Source organism: Malurus melanocephalus, unplaced genomic scaffold (genome assembly GCF_030028575.1).
Source record: "Malurus melanocephalus ecotype Western Australia unplaced genomic scaffold, MMel_1.1 scaffold_20, whole genome shotgun sequence".
In the NCBI taxonomy this organism is placed as follows: Eukaryota; Metazoa; Chordata; class Aves; order Passeriformes; family Maluridae; genus Malurus; species Malurus melanocephalus.
In genome coordinates, this window is record NW_026623252.1 from 3159172 (window position 1) to 3180081 (window position 20910).

Here is a 20910-nt window from a genome sequence, read left to right on the forward strand (position 1 = left end):
TGAAACCCCCCATTTTTAATTTATTTGGTTTTTTCCTTCCATTCAGTAGCTTTTGCTTTCTGCTGAAGTRGTAAAGACACAGTGCCATGTTTTGGTGTGATGAAAAGATTTTAGTCCCTGTGGTCATAATTTCAGACTGACAAACAGAAGAGCTCAAGGAATACAGTTGTTGGGGGTGGGGAAATAATCTCTATGGTGCAAATCCTCAATTCAAAAGCTACCCCTTAAAATTTTGATAAGGAAAATCTTCATTTTACGTTAAAACAGAGCCCTGCATCATTTGCTGCACTCTGCTAAGAAGCATGGYTTACCTGCTTGTTTTGCTGGTGCTGCTGTTAATGAGAGAATAATTTTCTTTTGCTATAGTCARGTAGATTTTCATAACTTTATTAATTACAATTTGCCAGGGGCAGAAGTGCTGTGATTCCGTGGGTGCTGGAGCAGGCTGCTCAGAGAAGCTGTGRCTGCCCCACCCCTGGAAGTGTCCAAGGCCAGGTTGGGTGGGCCTTGGAGCACCCTGGGACAGTGGAAGGCGTCCCTGCCCATTGGCAGGTGGTGGAATGGAATGTGCTTTAAGGTCCCTTCCAACCCAAACCAGTCTGGAATTCTGTGATTGTGTGATAATGCAAAAATCTGTTGTTTCTAACATTCCTGACCTGAAGATTCATAGAAAGCCAATACCAATTTCCSTCCTATCATTTAAGAGCAATCTGAACAAAAGGCTTTGGAGGTTTGTTCCTTATGGCCAAAGAAATGAAATTGTTATCTCATGCTTCACTAAACACCACAGATCAAGCAAGGCTGGCTGTTCCTGGCAAGGGATACCACATTACACACAGAGMATGCGGAGTTCACTGGGAGGCTGAAATTTGGGGCTGAGGGAAGGACAGAACGTTTTCTCCTTCGTGTCCTATCATCCAATTTGTCAGAGTGGATTTTAAGGGCAATGGCTCCAGGTGCTGCGCAGCATTTCTGTCACAGAGATGAAAGGTCACTGGCTTTCACGTTTCCTGGTAGTGACAGACCGCAGAATTATGGCCCCGAGTTGTTATTTCCAGTCACTGTGACTTCAGACAAAAGTGTGTCAGTGTTGTTAACTCTCTCCTCTGCAGGGTCTGGGAGCTGCTGTCACTGTTAGGGCCCAGCTCGTGGCTGCCACCAGTGCTGTCCGTCCTGCCCCAGGTTCTGTGCCAGAGCCTTTCCCAGAAAAACTCCCAGCGAGGTCTGCATGCTCCTATGGCCAGGGCTGCAGAGGTGCCTGTGTGATGTTATTGGGCCCTTCTCTCCTGACCCTGCACTCTYCATTCCCAAATCTCCACTTGTCCCTGCCCATCAACCCATCCACTGCTGCAGGGTGTGTAACTCCCTTTCTATGCRTCCCTTGGAGGTTGCTCTTCCCGTTTCCCTCGGTGCTTTGGATGTGGTCTGGGAATGGTGCAGGATGCTGGGATAGGGGCATCCCCAGTGTATCTTCCCTCCCATCACTTCATCTGCATTCCTTTGCTTTGCCAGCTCCAAGCAACTTTCACTCACTGCAGTGCACAAAGGGAGAAGTTCCCTGTGTTTCATTTTCTTGAGGGATGAACAAAACWAATACTATAAATTTTTGGTTTGGGGTTTGGTTTACCTTTAATTTAATTTTTGTTGTCACCAACCCTCCACAAAAGAATTTGTTACCCRGCGAGCCAGATAAAAGCTAACATGTCCATAGTGAAATATTTCCTGGCAAGTGTGCTTACTCAGCCTGGGCTTCTGGAGACATTCGTGATGGAATACTGGGCAGCAGGAAGACATTTCGTAGATAATCTGTCACTGAGTCTTTAATTAAAGTTTTAAATTATCACAGTTGATACAGATTTCCAAGTAAAGAGGCTGATCCTGCCATCCACACACAAGTAAAAGATCCCTTTGACCTTCAACAGATTTTACACTGGTAAAATAGCATGTCTTCAGGCAAAGCTCTTGTGGGTATTTATTATAATGTGCTATAAATATTAATAAATCTCTACAAATGTTTTCATATTTGAGGGCATGAGCACAAAAGTGAGTAAATACTAATTTATTCCCRTGCATATAAAACCACATTTTACCCCAGCTTCCCTCTTAATTTGCTGAAATATAAACTTGCTGCTCATTATTTCTCCGTTGGAGTTAATTTGAAATAAGCATTCTGCACCCCAGCCTGCTCCTGCTGTAACACAGTGTGTCTTGCTCAGGAAACCCCTAAGGATTTTCCCAGCCTGCTGAAGCCTTTCCTTTGGCAAACAAATCCATGTTACMCGTGTCCCTGAGTGAATTTTGCCTGTCTCTGTGTAGAATAACACCCGAGGGCAGACCTTTGAGGCTGCCTTTTCTTAGAAAGCTATGAAGAAATGCTTTTTTTTTCTAAACGGGAGATTTTTGGGCATCCCCAAGGGGTGTCCCTTTGGAAGAGCTGTGCTGGGGGCRGTGGGGCACATGGTGTGGGGACATGGGCCAGGCTTTTCCTGTCCTGCCCAGCCAGTTYAGAGCTGGTTCATGAACTTAATTTCCATTCCCAAGTTGAGCAGGGCAGGGACACCTCCCAGGAAAGTCTGGATTCCACAGAAAGAGGCACTGGGAATGCAGTCAGGGAGACAACTAAACCACTACCCAGGTATTGTCTTAGGAGGTGTTCATTTTGCAAAACCCTTTGGGATTGTGCAGGACAAAAAGCTCCATCTCAATGTAAATTCTTTTAGGTGAAGGTAATGAATTAACAGTGCATGTTGGTAATCAATACTGACAAAACCCCTTTCCCACGTGGTCTCTGTTCCAAATTATTGCRGTCTTGAAAAGTGCCAGGATTTTAATATGCAATAATCCAGTGCCTGTGCTTTATTGCATACATGTAGCTTGTTAYTTATCTGCAAGATGTGGATCGCTGAAGCTCCAGGTCATTGTTTTGGAAAGCTTCTGCTTCCGACTTGATCAGTGACAAAAAATCAAGGAAGCATGGAGAAAAATTTCTAAAAGTTTAAGGGGAAAAAAAGGAAGGATTTGGGGACAGGATGTTTTGTCTGCCATTGGATTATATACAACTGTTGGAGGATAAAGGTGGCACAGAAAGTGTGGCAAGAGGATGAGAGAAGACTTCATGTTCATTTACTTKGTGGAAAACAGTGATTTGGAGCCATGGGGAGATCCCTTTAGACAAAAAATCAAACAAACAACAACTAAATAAAATTCCTCTTCTAATTTATTTCAGAAATTCCTGAAATGGCCAGATTTTAAGATTGCACTTAAACCCCCTTCAGTCACAGTCTATGCAATGTGCTGGTTGGTTGTGCAGATGCAAGGGAATGTGCCCAGCCAAGGAGAAGAAGCGTTCCCCACGCYGGACTTTGCTGGATTCCACCATCCTCTCCCCAGGTTCTGGCAGCTGAAGGCAGTAGCATAGCGTAGCCACGTCATCCTCCATGGTTTTGAATTACTGATGGCAGCCAGCTTTTGGGACTCTTGGTCACCCCCATGGCCACCACCCCCTTCAGGTGTCAGCCTGAAGGGCCACAGGAGGGACTGCATAATGTTCTTTGTGATGACCAGCTTAATTAAATTGAGCTCAGTTAAAGCAGTGATKTGATTACCAACAGTGGAGAAAAAGGATTGATTTAAAAGCTGGTAGAAGATCAAGACTGAAGATGAGGAGGCCAGGCAGACATCAGCCTGACAAAATACACYAGTACTTGCTTTACTGTTCTTTGAGAAAAGATGTAATTTCCCTGAAACTTATTTTCAGTGGAGCTCGTTCATCTGATCATTTCAGGCCAAAAGGTTAAAGGCAGGTAGATGCTGAACTTGGTGAGAATCAGAGCATCTGTCAAGAGCTAGACTCTCCATTGCTTTGGAAATCTCCAGCACCTGGATTATCCACACGCTGAAATAACCTGCTGAATCAAAGCTGATCACAGCTGTTGGAAGAGGCATATACAACAGTGAAAAGCTTTGGAAAATATATAGARGTTAAAACTTCCAAAATTAACCTCRTGGTGCTGGACAGCAYCGGGGAGGGCTGAGTTGAATCTGTCACCTGCTGAAGTTTCAAAGAAAGTGAGACTGAGATCGGCAAGGGAGAGGAAAAGCCTTTAGAGAACAAAAAAGCCCTGAACTGAGCAGCTCTTGATGTGATTAACTCCATCACACAGCTCAGTGGTCACACAGAGCAGKGGTGCTGGGCTGTGCAGTGAGGGATGCTGCTGGAAGAGCTCCATTCCCAGGGAGCTGCAGCCTGGAGCCAGCAGGACAGCAACCCCTGAGCCTGGCTTGTTCACCTGCACGGGTCAGCTGCTGCTTCCCGAGCCTCTGTGGGCTCTGCCTCTGCCAGCAAGCAAGAAAGGGATAATTCACAAATTAAAGACGGCAGGAAAAGGTTCTGCCTGACAGCCGAAGGCCAGGCAGGAGCTGAGAGCTGCTACCCTGCATTTGTACCCCAGGTACTAACCATGCTTTCCTGCTTCCACCACAGCAGGGTTCAAATGAATGTAACAGGCACCCCTGAAGAGAAGGGTCTGGGAGAATCATGAGAAGCCATTTGTGGGATGGGACCAGCTCCAGCTCTCTTTCAGTGGACACGGCTCTCAGAAATGTGGGAAACACGTTACCTGGGCTGCATTGCTCTTCAAACTCAGAAATATTTATGAAGAAGCTTTTGCTCACAGTGATTATTTCCCCTTGGGAGAATGTTACTGAAGTTGGTGTGCACCAGTCTGTGAGAGTGGTAGTTCAAGATTCACTATCATCATGATAAGTGTCTCATACAGGAGGGGCGGGTTAGGGGTTATTTGGAGGGGAAGAGTTCCTAGATTCACATTGGGAAGCCAAGTTCCTTCGCAGAACACAAGGAGCCTGGGCAGCACCAAAATTAAAGCAGGCATCGTGTTGCTGTTCCCCACCTGATCCTTGGTGTGACTTTAAAATACCAAAAGTGACATTATGATCCAATGACATTGCTGTAAACCATTTTGCTGCAAGAGAAGCCTAAAGCCAAATGCTGTGTCCGCATCACTTGGTGTAAGATGAGGCATCGTTTCACTCTGATTTACTCCAGCTGAGGATCTGCCCTGTTGGGACCTGTGGGTGGCTCACAGGCACGTTGTAGGAGGCTGGCGTGTTTTGCATGGTCAGGGTTTCTGAAAGGATTAGACAGGGTTTGCTTTGGCTGCTCTAGAAGGTTGGGATTATGAAGCGTATCTGTATGAGAAGAGTGGCAGACACCGTCTTCATGTATTTCTAATTTAATGAATGTTTAATGCTGCTTTATTGGAGCCTACACATATGTAGAGGACTTTAACAAGGGGTTGACTTATGTCAAATAATTTATGTTTGAGCTGCTCTTTTTACATGAAATGCAGACTTTACAGAGCAAAGAGATTGTAATGAAAATATGAATTAAAGATTAGAGCTAAGGAAATCTGAGAACACTTAGAATTAAGAAAGGCACTTAGAAGTTTTCTCCTCCTGCTTCCTTTCCTGCCCGCACCTTTACTACATCTCCATCCCCTGTCCTTTGGTAGGGTCCTGCATTTCAGGGCAGCCTTCTGTCCCTCCCACAGGGKCACAGCTCTGTGAAGGACAGCAGGGCAGTAATCTCAGCCTGGGTGTTATTGTGTGTCCACACACTATTGCAGCCTGTCACTTGCCAGCTCACCCATCACTTTGGCTGGAGTGTGTTTTTCTTCATCTCTATCCCTGGTTTGCTGGTAAAGTGCCTCACCTGGGCAGAACAAAAATAAGTTTTGGTGGAGCTGTTTGCCAGAGGAGCCCACAATTTGGTGCAGTACAACCAGGTGAGGGTGCAAGGACACCATGTGTGGGTGGCAGTGAGTTCAGGAATTCAGTGAGGAGTTTGGACAAACAGGAGTAGATACACACCGGTACTGTGATTGATGCAAGGTGGTGTGACTCATTTTACATCAACTAAGCCACGATTTGTCCCAATTACGAATGTTTTGTGCCAGGTAGTGCTGGTAGGGAAGCAGTTTGTTAGAATAAATGGAGCATGAGCTGATGTACCAAAAAAGAGAAGTGCTGATGTCCTGCCCAGGGATCTGAGAGAAGTAGGTCTGTGTAAAGATGAGCACACAAAGTTCTCCTCAACCTGTCAAAAGTTCAGACTTTTTTCACTGCAGCTGTCTGAAAGTATTTGAAGAAGATGGGAATATGTTGGTCAGAAAATGCTGACTCACTGAAACCTCCCTGAGAAAAAGGCCAATTATAGCAAACTTGCTGTTTGTACTTTAAAAAGGGTTGGGAAAAAATGGGAAGTGATCAGATGCCACATTTAATGCTTTCAGAACAAACTCACTCAAATCTCGGAAGTTAAAGGGGGGGACATGATTTTAGATGTAGATCTTTATTTTGTACTTTGAAATATTTCAGTGGGGAAGACAGAAACCAAAGGGCTTTTGCCCTATTAATTATTTCAGACAGCCTGCTCTGATTTTCACTAAAAGCGAGAAGTGTTTGCGCCTTTGACTTGCCCTCCCCATGTGAGTAGGAGAGGAATAGGAGAAATAGCCCTGACTGTGATGAGAAATGTGCTTCCTGCTCGGCTCTCCCTCTCATCTGGGTAAGTAACCAGGTTCAGGATTGAAAGGAGCTGACAAGAAAAATGGAAAGGGATTATTTACAAGGGGCTGGAGTGACAGGACAAAGGGGAATGGCTTTCCACTGACAGACAGTAGGTTTAGACATTAGAAAGAAATCTTCCCTGTGAGGGTGGGGAGGCCCTGGCACAGGGTGCCCAGAGAAGCTGTGGCTGCCCCATCCCTGGAAGCTCTCACCACCAAAGGGCTGCAACACCCAGACAGTGACTGATGCCCATCAGCTGCGTCCGTGCCGAGCCAGCACCGCTTGCCAAAGGCTCTGGCTCCCTGAGGCTGAGCCACCGCTGGGTTTCCTTCCAACACAGCCTCGCTCTGTGATCTCTGACTCATCCCGGCACCGCTGACGTGCGAGGGGCTCCTCCTGCCAGAGGATTATCGCCGTGCGGGTCCGCAGCAGCCCGGGCTGCGTCATCCCTGATCTCTGTGTGCGCCGGCCCTTCCCCTCTGCACTCACGGACCTGCCCGCAGGATGCACCGGGCAGCGGCTGCCAGCTGCCGAGGAATGGATTTAGCTGGCATTTCTTCATTTGGAGCCCGTAAGGCTGCGGGACCCTCGCTGTGCTACAAGGAAAGCGGCAAGAGGGAATTTCTGGTTACTTTTCAAGCTGTGCCAAACAAAAAGGAAATGTGTTACAAGCAACGTCAAACTATRATTATTAAGGACTTGGGAGACTGTGATAAAAAATGAAATCCTGCCTGACAATACTAACAATTAGATGTATTTGCCGTGTTTTGCACAGAAACCACTTTTTTTTTCTTGGCTGCATCATGCCCCCCTGGAGAGTAAATATAATATACTGTGATCCAGTTCCTGAGGCTGGTGTAAACTGGCCTGGCTGCCTTTCTCCAAGGGAAACATCAAGGGAGGAAGAGGGAGAGGGAGAGGGAGAGGGAGAGGGAGAGGGAGAGGGAGAGGGAGAGGGAGAGGGAGACGGAGACGGAGAGGGAGAGGGAGAGGGAGAGGACCAGCTAATTAAGAGGAGTAGCAGTGTCTATGCTTGGCAGCTTCTTGTGGGGTGCTGACAGGCACCATCAGACTGCCTGGGACAGCCTGTGCCAAATAGCTCCTAGCTTCCATCCCAGGTCTGTGGATGGACTCGGGTTCCAGTGCTTTTCCGTGCTGGAATAGGATTTGCCATGTGAAGGTGAGGCTCCAGGTGCATGGAGGAAATGTGTGCATTTTGCTCTCCTGACTGAGGCTGGGGCACAGGGAAGYCTGCAGTAGCTCAGGGATTGCATGCGCTGGTTGAACGCTGGTTGAACGTGGGCTCTGAGGGGGCCAACCCAATGGTTCTCCATCACTGCGTGCGTTAGCAGGTCACAGCCAGGTGGGGGTCAGCAAGACAGATCATTGACTTTCTGTTTTCCACTRATCTGCTGGGCAAAAAGAAAACGAAATAAAATTCCCCACGTAAGCTCATCGTGGGAAAAACTTGCCCAGCTGGAGAGCTGGAAGCAGCAGTGGGTCTGGCAGTGCTGGCAGGCCTGGCAGCATCAAGTAGGAGTCCTGACAAATGCCATGGGCACCACGTCCCAACAGCATGTCCCAGGTGCTGCAKTGTCTCGTTGTGCATTTTGCCCTACAGTTTCTACATTTCTCAGCTGAAATCAGCTGCTGTGTCAAGGATTTTGGCAGTGCACCCCAGGAGGGGATCTCTGGGGCAGGGCAACACCCCACACTTGGGCATCAGCCTCCACAAATTATCGCAGAACCATAGATAGTTTTGGGTTGGAAAGGATCTCAAAGATCATCCCGTTCCAGCCCCTGCCACGGGCAGGGGTGTAGCAGCAATGTGCCACGTTGCTGCTTTGACTTAAGGCGGGCAGGCAGCTCACGTATGAGGAGTGACATTTCCCTTCTTTTTGGTGTCTCCAGTTCAGTCTGTGCCAGACAATTATTTGTCCCCTTCATGTCATCCTGCCCTGTTTCACAAGACCTATCCTAATCTTTCTCCCAAAATTTTCCAGCTARGAAATAAACAAAGACAAGAGAGTTTGTTCCCTGGGTTTTTTATGGCTCAGGGAGGAAGGATGCAAAATGAAGAGTCAGGGAGGGGATTTGTCCTGGAGACACTGAGCCAGTGCTGTGTTCAAAACAATCATTTCCCTGGCTTTCTTCTGGGGCTAAAACTGACACAGAAAGAAACCAACGGAGTAAGTTCTGCCATCGGCAGGATTTCTTCTTCCAAGGTCAGCCATGATTCCTTTGGGAGAGTGCTTTGCTCTCTTGAGCAGTTTTGGCTGTTGCTGCCATATGTACAAGGGACCATCTGGAAATCTGTGCCCAGCTTTAGCCAGTGTTAACAGGGAGCTGTGTTAACTGGGCCCGTGTTTGCTCTCTGGCTGCAGCAGCTCCGTGTTGGGCACACTTGGGCTCCCTCTCATACCCCAGCAAGGCAGGGACTGGGTCCAACCCCATATCAGGGTGGGCACAAAGCTTTCGAGCTTCCCCAGGAGTTTCCACCCATTTTATTCACAAGATCTGGTTCTGGCTTTTGGGGTGTTTGTTTTCCCATCTTTTTTTTTTACTTCCTGTGGCTGTTGAGCTCAGTTTTTGTTATATGTGTTCAGGAGTACAGGAGTGTGTTTCATTTTCCAGATTAGAAAATGCTCAGAGGTATAATCAGGTCCTTCCACAGTATTTAATTATCCATAATTAAAGGCATCTACACAAAGCAGCAGATTTTCAAAGACTATTCTTGTGTTACATTGCTAATGAATTAAGTAATTAATTGGCATTGAAAAAATACAATAGGAAACATCAATCTTTTAAAGTAAAGCATTTTTTAGGAGCTTTATAAATTCATTAACTCGTAGCAGGTCAGTAGCTGTTCTGATGTCTAAATCCCCCTTCTGGCTTTTCTAAARGACAAAATGAAGAAAAACAAGGCAGGGAATACTAGCAGAAGAGTGTGGAAACACTCAGAAATGGGAAATTCCACATGGAAGCTGCTGTCCATCACTTTGCTGCTCCGTCCCGCAGTTCCTTCCCTCTGCCAATAAGGTGTGAACCAATTCCCATCGCACTTGARAAGGCAGTTTGCAGTCTCACACCTTCCTGTTCCTGCAGGTTAAATGCAGTTGTCTGCTGAGTTTAGTTTGAATAACCTGCATCCCCTCACGAGTCCCCACTGTGTCTGTGCCTCAGTTTCCCTGCTGCATTTCCTTGTTGCAGGGGGATGTGTGACGATAAAAGGTTGTGAGCCATTCACACCCTGTGGTGCCACCGAGAGCAGAGAATGAGCGATGGTTTCATCCAGGAATTCAGCAATAAAAACAGACCACAGAGTGAGGGCTGACAATGCATGTGGGAAGTTTGGGAGAGAGAAATGCAGAACCACATATATTCACCATCATTTTTGCCCAGCCCTTCATCATTCCCAGCTGCTACCTTACAGAAGAACTATCCTGTCCCAGCACATCAACACAGCATCAGAGTATAAAGGCCCATGTGCACCGTGGTTGTGCCTTTTGTGGTGACAGCCAGAATTATKAGCAAAGAAAAATACCTTCCTTTTTCCACTGGATGATTCTGTTAAATGCAAGTATTCCCATGCAAAACCAACACCGCTTATTTCACATCTATCACCAGCCAGACTCTTTTCATGGCACCATCTGAAAGCATCCTGGAAATGCCATAGTGGAATGGGAAGAGCAAAACCTGGGGACAAAACATGGATTACAGCTGCTTCTGCAGCTGCTGGAGAAATCAAGACGGGTCCCAGCAAAACTGTTTAGGAGCCTTTTTATTCCAGAAGCACCACCTGTGCTTGCCTCTTCTGTCCCTCTGACTAAGGTGTGCCCAACCTTGCAGTGCTTCCCTCTCCCCATGTGTGTCCCTGAGATCCACCCACCCATCCTGCCCTGCCCCTTCCATCCCCTCCTCCTCTTCCTCCCGTTTCCTCAGGAGATGCAGATTTTGGCACAGCAGTGCCATAGCCTGTCTCTCTAGCACAGGGGGTGGGGTAAGGGAAGATGTTTTCCTAATTTTCCTTTTCTGTGCCACATGCAGGTAATTCAATTCCCCAAATAAACTAAGAAGTATTATTTCTGCCATCGTTATTGTTATCCCCTTCCTACAAGTAATCAATTTGTATGGATTTGCATAGAAATGGGAGCTTTGCCACTGCAGCCYGGCCTAAATTTATAGGGATGAAAAAAGCCAAATCCAAAGGCTGATGCTGTTAAACACCTTCCAGGAGATTCATCCTTTGACTTAATGGGAACCTTTGCTGACTGATTTAGAATTTTAACATTAAATTCCCCTCTCACTTGGGTCTTGCCTGCCCAGGCCATCATTTCTGTGTCCATGATCATGGAGGCAAGGGGACTGGGATTGGTGGTGGAGACCACAGGGGCCRGGGAGATGGGAATGGTGGTGAAGACACCAGAGATGAATTTGCTGTGCCACACAAAGTGTGTAAATTGGGTTCTGCTCAAAGTCAGCAGCAGAAAACCCAACAACTAAAATATGAGCCAAGAGCAGAACAGAAAGTTTTATCTTTGCTTTGAAATCCCATTTCTAACACAATCCCACATTCAAGACTGTCATTAGAAAAATCTGTYACCAGGTGGAAAACAAAAGTGGGACTGTGCTGGTGCCCTCAAAGCATCACATTCAYCCCACTATGGCAGAAAGGCCTGAGGGCATTTTTGCATCAATTGACCCCATGCCACAGGGGTTGGGAMTGCAGTGAAGCCATTTTCCAGACAGGAGCTGGAGGTTCATCCTGAACATTCCTCAGCTCAGGAAATSCCCTGGCAGGGGCTTTGTGCCAACAGGCACCGACGGTCACTGCAGCACCATCCAGTGCTGGGTTGGGTTTGCAGCACACTCCACCTCTAAAGGAACAACTCAGACAAATGTGTAGCAATCCTCATTCTTCCCCACATTTTTCTCCTCCTGTTTGATACAAAATGAGCCCAGTCACAGTTTCCACTTCATTTATGACTGATCTGAAAAAAACCCTCCACCCCATAAAACATCGCACAGCTGTAGTGACCAAGTTAGATTCAATTCTGGCTTTATATTGAGTTGACATGCAGCCAGCTCTCTTCCATACATCATCTGTGATTGCAGTTAAGCATGAAATACTGTTTTAATTCTTACACCAAATGTGGGATTTTTTTTCGGAAGAAAAAAAGGCATAAAAATGTTAAAATGGGCCATAAAAATCATTATATTTTCACACGGAGCACAACCAAGAGGCGAATAAGTTGGCTAAAAGCTCACAAGACCCAGGGAAAAAGTCCTACTTGTTATTCTTTYGTTGTTAACCTTTGCCTTTGAATGGAGGTACCTGGACAGGAACCACAGACCTGGTGCAGTGAGCATGAGGATGAGTTTGCTGTTCTGCATCCCAGTTCCTTCCATGGGAAATACCGGCTGTAAGGGCACAGTGACCGGCACCGAGTCTGTCCCATGGCATATGGTGTTCYGTGGCTGCTCTTGAGCCACTGAGGTGAAGGCAGCACAAACACAACAGCATCTTTTACATGTATATATGTTTCAGGGGCTTTTTCTTCACTTAAAGGTTTAGTTTCTAGAAGGTCCAACTTTTCCTCTCTTTGGCTGTTGATTTTACTGGTTTTACATTGTTAGCTGATGCAGTAGTTGAATGGTAGTTTTATTAATTGGTTTCTTTTAAATTAATCTGTTTGATACCAGCGCAAAAAAGCCCACCTCACCTTATTTGCCATGTTTGAACSATTAAAAAAATGAATGTGCCTTCAGTGCTGTTTGAATTCAGTTTGGGAAATATCTATTTAGACTACTTTTTGAAAGCCTGTTATTTACTTGAAAGGTTACAATGACCTCAGAGTAGCTTTCATTGCCCACAATTACAATCTACCTGTATTTAAAAAAAAAAAAAATCGATTGTATTGGTATTGTACCAAAGCTTTATGCTGTCTGGAAAAATATTTCTAAGAGCTAATCATGTTTGTTTGCTTAGGTAAATGTTGAAACACACATTTCTCCCTTAATAGATGGTTACTGCTGGCTTTGAGGTGTTATTGTTTTCCTTCTTCAGCCCAGAGTGTGCACAGTAAAAGCTGATTGAGAAAACCTGCTCTGGATGCACAGTTCCTGCCCATGCAGTGCTGTCCCCCTTGTCTGTGCAGGTTTTTTTTACCATAAGCTAAACTTTCCAGTGCTGATCAAGGTATTTGCACACATAGATCCTTTTTAAAATGAAGAGGAATTTGGTATGTAAATCCCATAGGTGACTTTGAAAATGCCAACCTGCATTTTACACTGAAAGGAGGGGGGAAAGYCCTGGATTTACAGCTGTGTCTGGAGCACTGGGAGTGTCTCTTCTGCTGTCTGGAGCTGATCCATGTGTTGGCTCTCCAGGACTTTGGTAGCAGTGKTTTCACTTCAAGGCTGCCCCCATTCAGGTGTGTGAAACAGCAGAGTGAATGCAGGGTTATCAATTTGATACCTGTTAAYTGGCACTGCAGCAATGCTGATCCTGCTGGCCAACAGTCCATAACCCACCAGTGGGTCAGAAATCCTGTAAAATGGGCAAAAGGGGGCTGCAGGTTTTGCAAGGGCTTCAGAGTGCACTTGGATGTGCTCCCAGCTTTGATTTTGGTGCACTTGGGGTCAGAGAGGGGCTGGGTGCATAGGATTGGGGGAGATGTCGATACGGGGAGGCAGATCCCATCATCTAAAGCAGTGGGAAACACACTGCTTACATTATTTTCTTTAGTGTGCCCAGATCAGGAGCTTTGCTCCACCATCTCTGTGCTGCTTTCCCTGAGTGAGCTGTGCCAAGGGTGCGAKCCAGAGCTCTGCTGCCCTGGCACGGGCAGAGCCCAGGGAAGGGTGGCTTGAACATGACCATCCTGAAGCCATCAGATATCTGACCTCAGAAGCTGTGGCTGCCCCATTCCTGGAAATGTGGTTGCCCCATGTCCAAAGCCAGGTTGGACAGGGCTTGGAGTGACCTGCTCCAGTGGAAGGTGTCCCTGTCCATGGCAGGGGATGCAGCTGGATGAGCTTTAAGGTCCCTTCCAACCCCARCCATTCTGGGGTTCTGTGCTCAACCTTGGGGTTTGTCTCCCATTGTCCTGCTCACCCCAAAGGCACAGCAGATGAGGAGTGAGGAGGGCTGTAATTTTCAGCTGGCTCATTTTAGCTGTGGAAGGGCCACTGTCTATTTGTCTTGGTGAGGGATGGTGTCCGGCCTGTCCGCGGAGCTCAGCGCCAATGGACATCACCGCTCCCAAACAGACGGCTCTTAAATTGCACCCATAGATCTTCCCTGCACCAAAACGTCCCTGCTCCAGTATTTAGTGATGCCTGAAGTTATGTCTCCACATCAAATTAAGTAACTGTGCTATCAATAAGGAGGAGTAATGTGGTGCATTCCCTTCTGGATGTCTCCCCGTCCCTCATTTGTTTGCTGTTGCTGATTAAGACGGATAACGAGCCATCAGTATTTTTCTAACTGCAGTGCAAAGCAGTGAGGCTTAAATCAGTCTCTGTCMCAGGGTGCCAGCTCATAATTTAGGGAACTCGAGAGAAGCCCCTGCATTCGTTAGACTCCAAGGCAGCGGCTGCTCGGGATTGAGCAAAGYCTGGCTGATGTGATCATCTCCATGTGAGGAGAGCCAGGAGGGGATGTGGTGCCACCAGGAGATCCCTGTCCTGCTGGGCTGGCTGGCACCTGCTGSTGTGCTGTGTCTGCTTTATTGTGTGGCTGCACCGCTGGCAAAAGTCAGTGAATGGCTCCCATTGCCCTGAATTGAGCTTTTCACCTCCCCCTTGCCCTTTTAATGCSTTCCTTCTAATGGTGGAGGGCTGGCTTGGAGTGAGCAACTTGGATTTAATTTGGACAAGGATACTGCAGAGACACAACACATATATATTTAATGCAGAGATTAAGTAACTTTTAGACATCTTCAGGCACCCAGTAAAGTGAATTTGGGCTGGAAAAATCTCTCCTGTAAATAGGCAGTACTTGAGAAGGGCTGTTAACATTGTCTTGTGAGCAGTGAAAAATGCAGGAAGGATGAAAAAGAGCTGCAGATCAGCTTCAGAGGAGAGTAATTCTTTGGGGCAGTGGTGCACACAATTGACAGCTCGTGGATGTCTAGAAGGTACAGCCTCATGACTCCAGGAGCTTTTAGCCAGTGGGTGTTGTCCACAAACGAAAAGGCTCTGATTTTGCAACATTTTACAGAACAGAGAGAAAYTGAGGGCATTTCTCAGGGGTGCCATCTCTCCAGGGGTGGCTGGACAAGGCAGCACAGGAAGAGTGAACCTTCCACCCTGGAGTCACCTGGAGGAGGAGACACTTTTAACCATGGAGTGACCCGGGGYGTGAATGCACCGCCCCACGCGCCACAGCCATGGCAGCCCCACTGCATCCTCAGGCTTCATCCATGCTCCAAAGCCAGGATCTCCAGCTCTGGCCTCTTTCTAACACAGAAAAGCTCCAGGGTTGCTATCATTGGGTGAGGTTTTCAGCTCCCCCTGCAGAGCATCACCAAATTTAATTTTCAGCAAGGCAAAGCTCAGCATCACCAGCTGATTTCTTTATATCTCACCTCTGGCTTCACTTGCTGCCTCCTCCTTCCCCCGGAGAGAGGGGGGCTGGCACTCCCCATGCCAGGCAGGGAAAACAAGACTTCTTTCCTCCCCAGCTCGTTAATTAAAGCCACAAATTGAGCTCTTTTCTTGCAATCTGAAGTGATCACATAAATAGCACTGACAGACTAAATGAATGTTTGAAAAGATCCTGCAGGATCAGCAGAGAGGAGCCATGTTAACTTCCAGAAACAGAGGACATCATTAAAAACTAAGATACTGTTTTTCCTTCCCTTCTGAGCACAGAGTTCAGCCTGGACGTGGAAGAAGTCCCAAGAKGCAGGCAACAGGCAATTTTTTGCCWCTGAGACASAACCTGGGGATTCTGCTGTGGTTTTCCTCTYTTTCTGYTGGGGATCTATAAGCACTCTTTGTAGATTCCGTGTGTAATCCTCATTCGGTTGCTGCTTTGCAAGGGGTTGTTTCAGCACCAAGACACCAGTGCTGGGGATTGCATGGCTTGTGGTGTGACATGGTCATGGTGAAGCCTGGGAGAGGCCTGTGTTGTGGAGACATGCTGAGGAAAATCTGCTTTCCCACTGTGGAGACACCTGGCCATGCTCAGTAGARACACCTCCCTCAGGCCAGTACACACTGGAGCAGAAAACCCCACTCCCATTGTATTCATGGTCAAGCTCCTAAAGCAAAGTCATGGCGCCTCATTTGGCTGAGTGACCTCAGGGGGATGTTTTCAGGATGTATYCATTCCTAAATACTGTCAGGAAACACCACGGTTTTCCACTTATCCCTTGCAACTTTAATAGTGGGGCAAACCACTTGGGAGCCCGAGGGATAGCTGCTGAATTGAGCTGCTATTTAGCAGCTGTCTTAACTAGGCAGATAAGCGTAGCCACCAGCACCTCTTTCCTTGATGGAATCCATTGACTGAATAAGCTAAATTCTCCTGGAGTCAGCTTTAATATTTCCTAAAGGGATGGGGAGGCTCTCAAAGAAGTGGCAGGAGACATATTTAACTGAGGGGAAACTACCACTATTGCCGAAATCAGAGGTTTCACAATGAGAAGTTCTGGTGGAGATGATGAGCTTTGTCTGGGGCAAGATGCTATTCAGGGCACATCTGAATATCACAGTTGGCCTGAAGTGATCCGTGCTTGCTGTTTGATTAACATTTGATTTCCTTTTATTGTTTCTCTGCACACACAAAGCTAAATTCAGAGCTGCTGAAAGCCACGGGCAGAGCTGCTGAGTTCAGTCAAACCCATCTGAGGAGTCACTGGGAGCTGGGGGGCTGCTGCTGCTGCTCAGCCCCGAGTGGCTCCGAGGCGTCAGCTYGTGGTGTTGGAGAGAGCCTGACCCCGAATTCCCTACAGAGCAGGGGTGCAGTGGAGCAGGGTCATCACCCAAGGACCTGGTCTTCAGCAGATGGTTACAAAATTTTCCATTGCTCTCCCCAAACAATAAACCAAATATGATTTTTTTTTCATCTTTCCCATCAAACCAGCATCTGAATGTCCCTAATATATCTCCATAAAAATCTTCACAGCTGTTCTAGCAAACAGCCTGGAGTGCTGCGGGCTTTTATGAGTATTAACTATGTTAAGCAAAGCAAATCTCACAATTACCCTGTCTGYGGGAGCAGAAAACTTCTCCCATCAGTCTCCCTGAGCAAGGAAAAAGGGTGATTAGTGTCCTGTTATCATCACAGTCGTGGTTTAAGATGCTTTTACCAAGAGCAGGACGACAGCCCTTGCCCAAAGCAGCTTCTTRTTCCTGCTGCTATTATCATAAGTAACCTGATGTGCTTGACATGTCATCAAATGTTTCTGAGCAGCATCTTCCTTTGAATAATAATTTAATTTAGTTTTWAAATCCCACATTGCTGTTCTGTGTCATTCTTTGGGGGTTTGGGGCTTGTTTTGGCATTGATTTGGYAGACCCTGGTCTCATCCAATTCCTCCAAGCAGCCACAGTAGCAAAAGCTCAAGCCAGTCCTCAGCAGTGCTGGCTTGGGGCCCCAAGCTTTTGATATGTTGGGGTGGGGAAAGAATATTAGAGAATTTAAACGAGTCCCTTTAGCTCTGCTGCAGAGCAAAAAATAGGACTTGGTTTCTTGCTGTGGGCTCTGGATATGGCTTTAGGGGCTGCAGCCCCTCCAAGACACATGGCACAGCGACACAGATCCCAAGGTGCCAGATGTTATCCCCACCAGTAGCTGCCAGCACTGTAAACTCCAAAGTTTCTGGAAAAATCCCTGGTGATTTGTGCCATGGCAGAGAAAATGCCACTTGGCTGGGGCATATTTTCACCTTAACTCAGCAGTGCAGTGTCCCTCTCTGAGTGCCTCTTTCTCGTGCCTCCGCCATGSGTGTGACACTCGCTGCATCCCAGCTGGGACAAACAGGATCCAGTTTTCCTGTGTGAAGGTGGGAGATGTTTAAATGGGGGAAAAAAAGGGTGGGGGAGAGGCTGCTGATAGTGATTGTGCCGGAAAACTGGATTTCAGGCAATGGGAATTTAAGTTGAATTATCACAAATGCAGTGTGGAAATTTTGCCTTCCRTTAGAAATCCATGTTTCTATAGGGATGGGGATAGCAGCGGGGAGGGAGGATGCAATAAAGCAAAAGAAACCATTTCACTCTGGCAGTGCAGAGGGGGCTATTTTGAGAGAGGGCTGGGAAAGAAAAGGTCCAGAGCAGTGGCAGTGCTGGCCCAAATTAGGAGTACTAAAGTCTGACAGGAGAGAGGCAGAACATCCACAGGAGGGCAGATGTCAGTAGAGCCCCAAGCCACGTTTTCCTCTGTTTTGCTAAAAGCCAGGAAGGAGGAAAACAAACCCAATTGCTGTGATCTTTCCCACACTTCAGCCTCTGACTACAGCTCATTCCTTGGGTGTGCTCAGGTGATCCTGGGCAGCCCAGGTTTGGCCAGTCCCTGGGATTTAYCCAAAATAGCTGTCATTTCCACCTTTTTCCCTTTGGGGTGGTGGCTGCATCCCAAGGATTTTCTGTTAGACATAGAGGTGCTTGCCAGATCCTTCCAGGCTCAACAGATGCCAGAGATCAGAGGGGCAGGTCATTAATGTTCAWTTAGGGATGTGCAGAGTTGTCCCATGTCCTTGGCAAGGCCAGGGGCGTTGCCTGTGCTGCTGTCCCCAGAATAAAGGATCCCCTCTCTGAATGGACCTCAGAGGCACTGGTGATGTTTTTGGTACATTCCCCTCATCCATCTCCTCCCTGCATCATGGTGCCTGCTTTCTGCTCCTCCCTGTCCTGGGACAGGGACATTATTGAGGGGTATTTACAGATTACTTTATTACCATATGACCCCCTGGAGAGAGAAGAGAGCTGGGGCTGCTGGGAGGAGGAAGGGCAGCCATGGAATGGACAGACAAGCAGGATGAAGGAAAGCTTTTGCCCAGTTGGCAGCACCCAATCAGCCAGTCCCAACTCTATCACCCTTGGCTGACTGATCCCTGGCACCACTGGGGTGACAAAGTCCCATGAGGGAGGTGTTGGGTCCCCAAAGCCTGTCTGGGAGGCAGAGTGGACTCAGCTGTGAGTCAGCAAAYGTGCTGGCTCCCTCACCGCCAGCCTCCCACCTGTTCCCAGCCCCAGGAATGGGCTGTAAATCCAGACAGAACTGTCTGGAGAGGTGTGTGGGTGTTGAGGCAGCACCAGCCTCTCAAATGAGGTGATTAACAGGCAGGGCAACAAGAGGCAAGATGGCCTTCCCCTTTCTTTACCTCCCTGATCTCCAGAGGAAGCTTTTTGTTTATATTACAATGAAAAGGGGTTTTTTTGCTCTGGGATCACAGAGCTGTTGTGTGGAGGCTGCCCATCCCAGGCATCCCTGGTATCAGCATTAATCTGCCATCCCAGGCATTTATTTCAACTTCAGATACAGCTAGCTGCAGTTACTGGAATTTTCATGGCATTTGAACCCGGGACATAAAAGGGCAGCAAGAGACCCAACAGCGATGCCCATGTTTGCTCCTAACACAGCCCCAGCCAGCGGGCTCCTGGAAACAGGGAATTCAAGGTGATGAAGAGCCCCAGCAGTGTTGCAGCCAGCACAGGGACTCTGAGACAAAGGTGACAACTTCAGTGYGTTGCCAGCCGCATAATACAGTTGGGATCACAGCCTTTCCAGCCAGGATGGTGTCTTCCAGACAGACATCAACTTCTGAAATCTTCAGCTCATGACCAAAACAGGTCATGAATTTTTTAACCTCGTGCCTGCAAAGAAAAACACAGATACCGTGTGTGCATATGTGGAGTTTGGCTGTTCCTGTTCTTGGCTTTAAATTTCTTGGCAGTTTGGAATGCCTGAGGTTGGAGGGGCTCTTTGGAGCTCGTCCAGCTCAAAGCCCAGCTCAAAGCTTAAAACATCCCCACTGCCAGCCAGCCCTGTGCCACCTGTGCTCTAGCTCAACAAATGCTGTTGAATCTCCCTGTTTGGAGTAAAAACCTGCTTCTTCCCAGAATCCTGATGGAATTAACGAGCTGGCTAGGCCAAGGAGGAGGCAGCATGGAGCCACACAGACCGTCCCAGTGCTGCAGCCTGCCTTCCTAAGYGCTGCCCATGGAAGGAGATAGCAGCCCTGGGGTGCACCCTGTCACCCTGTTCAGGAGCCATCCAGGTTATCTGTCTCAGGCCCTTGTGTTGAGGCCTTGTGAAGATGGATGTGAAACATTGCTGTAGAGCTGCATTGGAAGAGACTTAAAGGTTGGAGATTGCTTTAAATATCACCCAGGCACCCTGAATGGTCTGGTTAAGCCCAGCCCTGCCAAACTCGTSGTCTGTTCAGCAAAGGGCCCTGAGGAGCATCTTACTGAGGTCAGGGCACTCATAAATTGTTCTGAGACTGTAAAATGTGGGACCCTGCACTGGGCTGGCTRCAGCTCAGCCTGTTTCCAGCCTTGTAGGGACCCTGTTTCCCTTTCAAACAGCCTTAAGCCTAAGCCTTAAGGAATGACTTGCCCATTATTCCATGTCTGCACACAGTCACCTTTGGAATGCACCTCATGCACTGGAGGCATAAATTAAAACCGGTGGCCAGCCGAGGGGTGACATTTCGGAGCAGCACTCGAGCCACAAGACACTTTTCAAATGTCTTTATGTTTYCCCAATGCCCCCAACGCGACTGCCTCAGATTTGTTGTGTGTGCTGCTGGCTCTGACATTAACTCCTGGCACTAAGTGGTGCAGGAGTGAGAGGGGAAGAGGGACAGATGGGCAGTGGATATTTGTGGGGCTTTTATGAGGATGAAAGGGCTTTAAGATCCCTTCCAGCCCCAACCACTGTGTGACTGGGAAATGAGATCCTGGCTGATGTGCTGCTCAGCTTTGATATTATGTAATAAAGAAGCAAAAAAAAAAAAAAAAAAAAAAAAAAAAAAAAAAAAAAAAAAAAAAGCAAAAAAAAAAAAAAAGACAAAAAAAAGAAAGATCCAAAGCAATAATGAACAGATTAAAGGAATTAGCCTTGAGGAAAAAAATCTCCACATTTTATCAGAAAGCTTATTTGAGAGGTGCTGCAATAAAGCATTTATGGCTAATAGCTCCAAGCTGGTGGGGGTCCTTGGGGTTACCTGGTGTTGGAGCATGGCTGCCAATGGCCCTCAGGGGTGAATTGGCTCTGGTTCCTGCAGCTCCCTGCAGGCTYRCCAGGCTGCAGCAGTGAAGGCTGGGCTGTGTCCTCATGCTTGTCCTCATGGTCTTGTCTGTCTT

General features: G+C 47.4%; 1 protein-coding gene across 1 annotated transcript in view; it reads left to right on the top strand.

Moving 5' to 3' along the window:
- The window catches only part of VWC2L (von Willebrand factor C domain containing 2 like), a 44781-nt gene that overhangs the window by 21528 nt on the left and 2343 nt on the right, over positions 1–20910 (top strand). The window lies entirely within an intron of this gene.